This window comes from Gopherus flavomarginatus, chromosome 2 (genome assembly GCF_025201925.1).
Source record: "Gopherus flavomarginatus isolate rGopFla2 chromosome 2, rGopFla2.mat.asm, whole genome shotgun sequence".
Lineage (NCBI taxonomy): Eukaryota > Metazoa > Chordata > Testudines > Testudinidae > Gopherus > Gopherus flavomarginatus.
The window spans coordinates 216,084,261-216,095,035 of NC_066618.1; the positions used below are offsets into that span (position 1 = coordinate 216,084,261).

Sequence of the window (10,775 nt, forward strand, 5' to 3'; positions counted from 1 at the left end):
TCCATCCATGCTTTGATAACTCACAGGGAGTGGCCATTGGCCCCTCAGAGACTGAGGTGTGCCCAGGAAGAGTGATCTGGGCAGGATGAGTTTATTCTATGGCCCATTGTGAAAGTTTAGTGTCCTTGATGGGCCATCAATACATAGCTGTCTTGCACCTATCTGCTGTGACCCAGGAATACAACACATGTATAAGATACCTGTAAATAGCCAATATTCATAACGTCAGAAACAAAGATGATACATGCATATAAACAGGATGATCACAGTTAGCAAATCGTAACTTTTCCATTGACACCTTGTGATATACTTTGTACAAGATTAGTTGCAATTGCATAACAGTTGTAGAAACAATGATAAAAATGGTCATATTCAATCATACAGCACCACACATGCTGAGCCAGCTCTCTGCAGGCAATAGTTTGTGAATCACTGCTCTTGCAGAATAAGTCCATTCAAGGCCAAGGCTTCCACCTTCTCGCTTTCATGGCCAATGTCTCATTTTCATTCAGTCACTTTGTGAACCACAGTTTTTCAGACAGACCTAAAGTGCCTCCCTTTCAGTGAGAACAGAGACCCAGGCAAAGTTGGAATTTAAAATTAATGTGTCAGTTGTCAAAATACCAAAAAAAAAAAAATTATTATTTAAGCATGTGCATATTCAGACAGTAATGGTAACTCGTAATCTCTCACTTATACAGGGCCATACATTGGCAAGAGGACTGAACTGATTTTGTAAGATTTAAAAACATGAATCTTCATGGGGCACTTCATGTTGAATGTGTGTCAAAATGTGTGTTAACTACTTATGCTAAACAATCTATTCCTTCTTTTTAGCTGTGACACAGTGGGTATGATCACACTGCAATTAAAAACCTGTGGCTGATCTGTGCCAGCTGACTTGAACTTGTGGGGCTCAGGCTAAGGGACTGTTTAATTGCAGAACAGATGTTTGGACTTGGACTCTAGGACCCGGCAAAGTGGGGTAGGTGTGCCAGTAGCTATTCTTCCTACAATGTTTCTTTGTATGTAAAAAGCAACAAAGAGTCCCGTGGCACCTTATAGACTAACAGATGTATTAGAGCATAAGCTTTCGTGGGTGAATACCCACTTCATCAGACGCATGTAATGGACATTTCCAGAGGCAGGTATAAATATGCAGGCCAGAATCAGTCTGGAGATAACGAGGTTAGTTCAGTCAGGGAGGATGAGGCCCTCTTCTAGCAGTTGAGTTGTGAACACCAAGAGAGGGGAAACTGCTTTTGTAGTTGGCTAGCCATACCTCAACTGCTAGAAGAGAGCCTCATCCTCCCTTGTTGCTTTTTACAGATCCAGACTAACACGACTACTCCTCTGATCTCTGTATGTAGCCAAATTAAGTCTCCTATAAAAAGCAATGAGTCCTGTGGCACCTTAAAGACTAACAGATGTATTGGAGCATAAGCTTTCATGGGTGAATGCGTCTGATGAAGAGGGTATTCACCCACGAAAGCTTATGCTCCAATACATCTGTTAGTCTTTAAGGTGCCACAGGACTCATTGCTTTTTACAGATCCATACTAATACGACTACCTCTCTGATACTTAAGTCTTCTAGTAATTCTCTGATATCTTCTCAGAGATAAGTAAAACATGATTTTGTTCCTATGTACCCAATTCCAAGAGACACCGGAGTTGTAAATGAGGGCGAAAGGGGAATCTGGTGTGAAATTTGTTTATAGCTTTTTCAAAGGAGTAGAGTCCAAAATTCCAAAGATACTTGCTACATTTACAATGCTCTTTGCCCTCCATTCCTTAGATATCTTATTGGATCAAACTACTTTTAATGTATTGAGAGGGAAGCCACAGATTTCTATTTGATTTTGTATGCTTGTCTCTAAACCAGTTTATTCAAACAGATTACTCAACCTATTGTTTATCTAGTCTTCTTTGTAACTAGTTGCTTTGTAAAAGTAATTAAAAGATACCTCACTCGGGTGCTCTGCTATTTTTGCTGCAAAGTGGTTATGCCATGATGGGGGGCTTTAGGGAGAATTATTGGGTTTTTGGATTAAAGAAAGTCTCCAGTTACAAAAATAATGATCTTGTGGGTGGAGGGAGCCTTGCTAATTCCTTTAGTACTAGTTTATTTTTTCAGAGGAAAATCAGGTGGCTATTGGAGCTGAGACACCGTCTTGAAGAAAGAGGCTGGTGGGGAGCAGCAGTCTGAGAAGGGAGAGCTGGAACAGTGACAGGAGAATCAGGGTGTCTGGAAAAGGAGGAGTTGAAGTGACAGCCTGAGTAGAGGGGGAATTTGAGAGGCAGCTTTGGCATGATCTGTAGTCATAGCTGCCAATGGACAGGCCAACTGGCTGAAGAGGCTTATGGGAAGAATTGTTGCAAATGAAGAAGTGAGAAGAGTCTAGTGAGGAAGAGGGACTGAGGAAGAACAGCAAGAGACTGCCCAAAAAAAGAACCTGAGAGCAAATGGTTTGCAGCATGACAGGAATTTTGCAAGTTCTTTGCTCTCACTGCAATTCTGAATGGGCCACCAAATTGCTGTGTAAGTATGAAATGCTTAAAGGGAAAATTAGGCTTATGCACTCTATTTCTTTGTGAAGAAGTTCTGAAAGTTTTTAACTTTAAATTAAAAGAGGGTGCTTTTCTGCTTGTCCTTCAAGTCTTGTTTACCCTGGAAGACACTCAGGATATGTCCACATGGGGATAAAAATCCCTATGACACAGCTGGCCTGGGTCAGCTGACTTGGGCTTGTGATTCTCAGGCTCTGGGGCTGAAAAATTGCTGTGTAGATATTTGGGCTTGGGCTGGAGCCTGAGCTCTGGGACCTTGCAAAGGTAGAGGACAAATTACATTCAGCGTCATGTGAGCTAATTTTCATTAAACCTAGCTTAGGCCACTGTTTAATCATTTTAGGTGACATGATGCTGAACATAATTGTTCACAACCATGTTAAAACATGGTACAATTCTGTGGCATATTCCAGGCTGCTATCAGCCATCTTTGCCTGAAGTGCCCCACTCTATTAGTAAATGTTGATCTTTCCGAGAAGGCTTGTGTTTGCTACTTCCTGAGACAAATGCTAAGCTGCAGAAATGCTAAAATATTCCTCAGTACTGTGGAACTTGCTGCAAAATCCATTGTTCGCCACAGGAATGTGATCAAAATGTCATTTCTAGCCCTTATAGTTCTGAAGATTCCTCCAAATGGTGACCTGAGTACAAACCAATACAGTGGTGCCTTCCTGAGTTTACAGACAGCATGAAACAATAATTCAGAGACGTGTGAACTCCCCCATGAATTTGATAATTCTGAAACCCAAAGATCACAATTTGTGGCCTACTGACAATGTGGGACAGCATAAAATAAACTAAATTAGTATAAAAATAAACTACTGTATTGGGTATATTTCTCATATTCATCTCTAATCCAGTTAAAACTGCCATTTAAAAAACTTATCTGAAACTGCCATAGAACTGTGACAATTTTTACCAGACTGCCACAGAATCTAGGGACTTTCCGATAGAATGTGGGTTAAGTTTGCTGTGGAGTACATAGACCCTTGTCTATAGCTACAGTTGAGGTAATACTTCCATTTGAACTCCCCTATTTTCATTCCCTTATAAATATCTCAATTTTTTGTCTGAAAAGTTGCATGCTTAAATTAAGCACAGAAACAAAACATTTTATAGTGTTTTATACTACTTTTAGTTATTTAAAAACCATCTCAAAGCAAACAGTGAAATGCTGGCTTCCTTGAAGTCAATGGTAGCTGGCCATTGACATCGGTGGAGTCAGGATTTCACACAAGGAGATTTTTTTCCACCTAAAAAATGGTTTAGATTTCCTTTTGCATGATAGCTATGAAAACTACTTATAAAACTTTTTGTGTAATCTTGAATGAGGTGTGTGTATATATATGTATGTTAAGAGTATGCACTGTACATAACTCATCAAAAATTCAGCAACATGCACTAAGGCAGGGGTCGGAAACCTACGGTACATGTGCCAAAGGTGGCATGTGAGCCAATTTTTGATGGCACACGGGGCGGGCTAAGCCTCTGAGCCTGCCGCCGCTCTGGGGTTCCCGCTGCTGGCCCCCTGCCAGCGGGGTCCCACCGCCGGTCCCACTCAGCACCTGCTGCTGACCTGGGGGAAGGAACCTCAGGCTGGCAGCAGGCTCAGACCCTGGCTGGCAGGAGCTGGCGGCCGAAACCCCCAGAGCTGGGTCGGGCTGAGCGGCTCAGTCGCTGCTCTGGGGTTCTGGCTGCTGGCTCCTTGCCAGCCGGCATCCCACACTCCCAAGTCCCAGTCAGGACCTGTTGCTGGCCTGAGTGAAGGAACCCCAGGCTGGCAGCAGGCTGAGACCCCGTCTGGCAGGAGCCAGCAGCCGAAACCCCAGAGCGGCGGCAGCGGGCTGAGCCACTCAGTCGCTGCTCTGGGGTTCTGGCTGCTGGCCCCTTGCCAACCGGGGTCCCCACCGCAGCCCCACTCACCTTGCTTCTGGCTGGAGTTCCAACGCAGGCCCCCTGCCAGACAGGGTCTAGGCCTCCGGCCCTGCTCATCTCTACCAGTCGCCAGCTCCACTCACCTCAGCTGCTGATCTGGGGTTCCAGCGGGTTAACAAGTGATCACTCAGAAGCCTGTGTGCAGCTTAAAGTATCCAAATATGTGCCAGACATTGGAAAACTCAGCAAGGAAAAGCAAGGGCAAGGATCACACTAAACTGATAAGAGCTGCATTTTAATTTAATTTTAAATAAAGCTTCTGAAACATTTTGAAAACCTTGTTTATTTACATATAACAGTAGTTTGGTTATATATTATAGACTTATAGAGAGACCTTCTAAAAAACGTTAAAATGTATTACTGGCATGCGAAGCCTTAAATTAGGGTGTATACATGAAGACTCGGCACACCACTGCTGAAAGGTTGCCGATCCCTGCACTAAGGTATGTGTCTTAGGGCATTTGTAGGAGCATTTTTCATAAATGCATATCCAAATAACCACACCTGGTATGTATGAAATCTAATACTCTTATCTATTAAAACTTGCATTAATGTAATGTCAAGATTGAGACTTCAATTGCTTATGTTAAAACATTAAAAAATTAAGATTATTGTGTATGCTTGGATTACTCAAAGTTTATCATTACTTTAACAGATAATTTCATAGCAACTAAGCCATTGTTTATCAGATATTATTTAGCATTTATATAGGCCCTGATCCAGAAAAGCCCTTATGCACATACTTAACTTTGAGCACATGGCAATAGCAGTCTTCAGGCACTTTAAGTACATGCTTAAATACCTTGCTGTACCTGGCCACTGATCTTACATCTTCAAAGCACTTCAGGAACACAAACTAATAGATCCTGACTTTACCCCTGTGAGTTATATAGGTACAAATTACTATCACTTTTAGAGATGAGGAAACAGATACAGAGAAGAACTGAGTTCCTGGATGCCAGTCCCCTGACTGGATCACTAGACCATGCTTCTCTTTAATTTAAGGAACTGCACTTTTTCATGTATAAGCATAGATGCACATGTGTTGTATGAAAATGTAACAAAACCCTATTGCCTAATATTTGAAAGCATTTAATAGGTACATAACTTTTAACTCTACTGAAATACGTTGTGCACAGAGAACTTGTATGGCAGCACAGGGAATAAAGTAATTTACAAAAAGCTATTTATATAGAGAAAGCTGGTGTATGTGCTATTGTGTATATATATGGCATCGGGTGGACTGGGTCCCAAGAGGGAACTGGTTCAGGCCACTTGAACCTCATTAATAGACTCTGGAGAGGGCAGCTGGTCTCTGTAAAGAGCCAGGGAGGAACAGGAACCAGGAAGAAGAAGTTGTAGCAGAATGAAGCTGCCGAGAGTTAGTAGGCTCCTCCAGGCTGCGGTGCATAGAAAGTTTCATGAGAGTCTCAGACTTCAGGGACAAAAAATTTCCCACCAGGTAGGTCTGGGAGGTCTAGGCCTGCCAAAAGCAGGGAAGAACCAGAGTGAAGCTGGAACTTGAATTAGATTATCTCCTGGGAGAACCCCAGGACTGAGGTTGAGATGGCAGAGGGAAAAGACTTTAGCCATGGAGGACTGGGAGTCGCCTACCAAAAGCAAGGGAAGACCACAGGCAGGAAGGCCTGGCAGTGATGCACGGGAGAGGAGGCTTCTCTCCAGGGAGAAGCCCCGGGATTGAGTGTGTAGAATTGGTTATAAATAAATTAGGCCCCAAAGGGAATGTTCTATAGACTCTGGACTGGCAGAGTTTATTTATGGAGCCCTGAAGAAAAGGGTAGCTGATGCAGGGTATGGCAGAACCACTCCTGGCTATGAGGAGGTGCTAGGAGGCAACTGACCCTGTTGCATTGCACTAGATTGTTAGAGGATCCTTAGCTCTGACTTTTTGTCTGTCTTGTGACTTAAAATTTCAGCCTTCACACTTCATTAAGATTTTTCTCCTCAGCATATAATATAGATCAGCCTAGTAAATGGTTATAAAATCCACTCGGCCTGTGAGAGGATCCCAATTTTTGGATTCTAAAGATGTGCTTGCCTTAGGTGGGAGCCCAAACTCCCAAGTCTACTCCAGAATAGGATCTACGAATTCATTATTCTTCCCCTCAATCTGGCCCACTTTGCATCATTTTCTGTTGCCTATCTAAAGAGCACAGCTGCAGCTGCCATCTTGTTTGCGTGTGTGTGTGTGTGTGAGAGAGAGAGAGATGGGTTTTCAGGAGGCATAGCTAAGATGAATAGCTCTCTAGAGGTAGAGTTTCAAAGTGAATAGAGAGAAAACCATTCTAAGAGTCTCATGAGCCATGGTTGCCTGCCTTAATGGTCCCTGTGATCTTGTCTTCACTAGCATTTTTTGTACAATCTCCCACTATTGCACTGGAATGGCAAAGGTGGGAACACTTGTGTAGACAGGCTGGTGTTTTAGGCCCGAATTATCTGTGTAACTTTAAAAATGTCAGTGGCACTAAGCATATGCTTAAACGTCCTGCTAAACTGGGATCCTAGTCACTTTTTAATTGAGATAAGATTAGATGACTTGGTGGTTAAAATGCTTAGAGCCTGTCTACATTAACACTCCCACTTCTGGAAGTGCAAAAGTGAGAGATTTAAGGAAAATTATGTAGACAAGGACTCAGAATTTGTCCATATTAATTACATTGCATTTTGTGGCCACCTGCTATGGCCAGAAAAATAGCAACTCCTTTATGGCCATTATCAACTGACTGTACTGTAAGTGATTGTGACTTTAGTTTGTGTGGAAAAGAACAGGATTAGCCAGGCAGAGTGTTGGTATTCTTATGCTGAGCTTTGAAAAGGTTTGTCCTTGCCACTGACTGAGATACTGTTCCTTTACAGTGAGATAAATGAATTTTGCCATGTAATTTAGCACTTATGAAGTGCTTTTAATTAATAGATTTTGGTACTTCACAAAGGTAGAAAAGCATTATTAGTCCCCATTTCCTGGGGAAGCTGAGGCAGACAGTGTCTACATGACTTGTCCAATGTCTTATGCAGCAGGGAATGGAAACCAAGTCTCCTGACTTCATGAGTGATCTATCTTTAAGTGAAATGCTCTGGCTGCGTGGTTCTCTTTGTCTTCCTAATTACAGCACAAGTATGCTACTTATTCCTTAAGTACAATGGCATGGAACCTCATCTTTCCCCATTTTCTTTTTCTTGTAGAGAGTCTGCCGTCTAAATCAGCAAAAGACAGAAGTGAATTGGGAATTCAGGGTTATACACTCAGGACAAAGGACTGCAACTTTAAACTTGTCTCTTGGCAAACCATGTTTAGTCCTTTCCCTAATCACTGAGGAAGAATGAGGTTAGCCTGTTGTTCGCTGGGGATCATGTCACACATTTCATTTTGACACCCACCTCTGAATGATTAGCCCCATCACTACTATGATAGCAGACAGTCTGCTGTCTTTTGCCATAATTTCAGCCAGCTAAAAATCCTGCTCCCTCCAGGTCCCTAAGAATTTAATCTTGCTCTGCAGCAGAAGGAGATGGTGTCCCAGTATCTTCTCCCCTGCCCAATGGTTGTCTTTGCTGAATAAAAGGAGAAGTTAGACTTCTTGGAAGAGGAATCAAAGGTATGGGAAGTGGATGAAATGTCTGTTGTACTGAAAAACTTTAAACGAAGACATCAGTAATATGTTGTTTTTTTATAAAGCATAGTGTGTTTTATGAGAATTTGTTTAAATTTACCAACCGTTTTAAAAAATTTCATGCACATTGCCAGTGGTGCTAATTGTTGCTGAAATGTTTTATGAAAATTGGGAAGAAATTAAAGTGCATTATTAATTATCAAGCCGGTAAAATAAAATGTAATGAAGAGGGTGAAACTGAAACAAAGTGCAACTAACTGTTAAATATATACATACACCTCTACCTCAATATAACATGACCCAATATAACATGCATTCGGATATAAGGTGGTAAAGCAGTGCTCTGGGGGACAGGAGGGGTTCTGCACACTCTGGCGGATCAAAACAAATTCAATATAATGCGGTTTCACCTATAACGCGGTAAGATTTTTTGGCTCTCGAGGACAGAGTTATATCGGGGTAGAGGTGTATCATAGCTTTAATGAATGACTGTATATGGCCACAGGAAGACAGCAAAGCCTGAGGAATGATAAGGGTATGCTGTATTTTAAACCAGATAGAGTAAATGTGTCCTACAGAGGAAGCCCATGACTGCCCTACAGCTGGTTGCAATTTTTAGTGTCCATTTCTGATTAAACATTTTTTAGTTGATCAAAAAACGTAAATTTTAGCTGGGCAAAATTTTCCATGTGAACATTCAAAAACTTGCCGTGGGTTGGTTGGGTTTTTTTTGTGTGTGGACATTTCAACCCTCACCCTCAAACAAAAAAATTGGTAGAGAGTCTTTGGCTAAAACAATTTTGTTTTGTATCAGTTGTTGTCATGGGAATTTATTTCCCCTAACCAGCTCTAGGCTCCCCATAATTCTTAAAATAGAGATGGGGCCTGAGGAGACTGCAGGTCCCAGTTTGCAATGTTCCACTTTGATCCAAGTAGCCAGGATATTTGGACTAAGAGCATCATATGTAGGGGTATATTTTATTACCCCCTCTGACCTGAGCAGCTAGTCAGAATTCAAGGCCCCAGGGATGTTAAAGTCTGGCATTACAAGGAACGTACAAACTCCTGCTTCTCTGAATGCAGAAGGAATCAAAGGCAAAAGGACTAGTTCCTTAGTTTATAGACCCAAGATGCTTCTCAGGCAATGCCCCAACTCGGAACCTCTACAGATTTTTCACAAGGTCATCCCATGGTTACAGGTTTCTGCTTAGTTTTCTTCAGGCTTTCTCTGTGTGTCTTCCCTCACATATACTTATCTAAAACAATACTTGGCAACTTTCCTTACCTCCCCAGGCCACATTATCCAAAACTCCTGGGCAGTTCTTAGGTGGAGATTGTGATTAATTTATCCTTAGCTATGTTAAGTCGGGGGTACATTGACATCCGTCAATCTCAGGGACTCAACCAATAAGAAGGTTTCATCCAGCTCATAACATTTCTATAGGCTGCATTTGTGTATTTAAGACAGGACAGCTACAATCTATTCCATTTTTTGTCTTCAGCTCTTGAATAGTTGTGTCTGCAGCTCTTGGTGTGACGAAGTTTGGGCATTTCTGCTTTAAATAGATAGTAGTAACTGACTGCAATGATACTAGTTGTGTAACCAAGGACTACTCAAGTAAATGTGTTTGAAGGATCAGGCTCAGTGCTTCTAAAAATGTAATAACTGTTTTTATAGTTGTTCCTTAAAACTGAAGTGTGTCTAGAACTTAATTGGGAGACTAGACACACTTTCTTTGTAAAGTGTAACACACAAGGCTAGAGTCTTACAATCCACACATACATAGCCCCAGAAAGCAGAATAATAAAACCTAAAAGCAACGTCTGCATTAAACAGTGTTTTTGAAAGGGCACTGCTTTTCTGTGGAAGGTTCACTGGATAAGGTAGGCCTCAAAATGAAGTCTTTATTTGACAAAAGAATCAAAAGTTTTAGCCTTTCAGTTAGTCATATAATCCTATCCCAAAATCAGTATACCATGAGAGTATTTCATACACTGTATGGTATAAATTATATTTGGGAGCTTCCCCAGATGTTAGTCTTTGTCCGAGTACATATACATTTATAAATCTTTCAGCAAACTCAGCCAAATGCAAAATCTTTCACTAAGTGGGGGAATTCACAGTTGCATTGCAGCCACTTTACAATGGTTGTGTTGCTAAGGAGCCCTGGTGGAAGAGATGAGATTTGGGATCCAAAGGGGGAGGTCATGTGCTTCTTGAAGATCCTGAGGAATCAGTGACATTTGGGGGCTGCCACTGAACCTGCCTTCACAGGAGGAAGCCTGGAGAGCTTGTCCCCTGCAGTTTTTCCAGAAGTGTTTTTTCTCCCCACATAATAGTGACTAGTGTGTGCCATCTACTGGGTGTAATCTGAACTGTCCAACTAACTGCCAAAGAAGATTCTGCTCTAGTTACAGTAAGAACTGGTGGTTATGGAGTGGGAGGATCTGAATTCTATCCCCAAAGTCACTGTGGCTTTATATGTAGAAATGTGTCAACCAGAAAGTTCTAGGTGGTCACAAGCTTTGTGGTGGCCACAATATAGTTACTAATTAACTGGATTTAAAAAAAATATTATTTTTTTAGACTCATCCATGACATTATTTATTCGGTATACTTGTGTGTCACTCAATATAT

General features: G+C 41.7%; 1 long non-coding RNA gene across 4 annotated transcripts in view; it reads left to right on the forward strand.

Annotated features, from left to right (window-relative positions):
- Positions 1-8,913, forward strand: part of LOC127044429 (uncharacterized) — a 41,352-nt gene extending 32,439 nt beyond the window's left edge. Inside the window, exons 5-6 of one of the 4 annotated variants that reach the window (XR_007772488.1) lie at positions 838-2,541; positions 7,710-8,913. This is a non-coding gene — a long non-coding RNA (uncharacterized LOC127044429). Of the gene's footprint in view, positions 1-837; positions 5,122-7,709 lie in introns of those variants that run through there. The other 3 variants (XR_007772491.1, XR_007772490.1, XR_007772489.1) reach the window with 3 other exon arrangements.
- Positions 8,914-10,775: the final 1,862 nt, after the last annotated feature.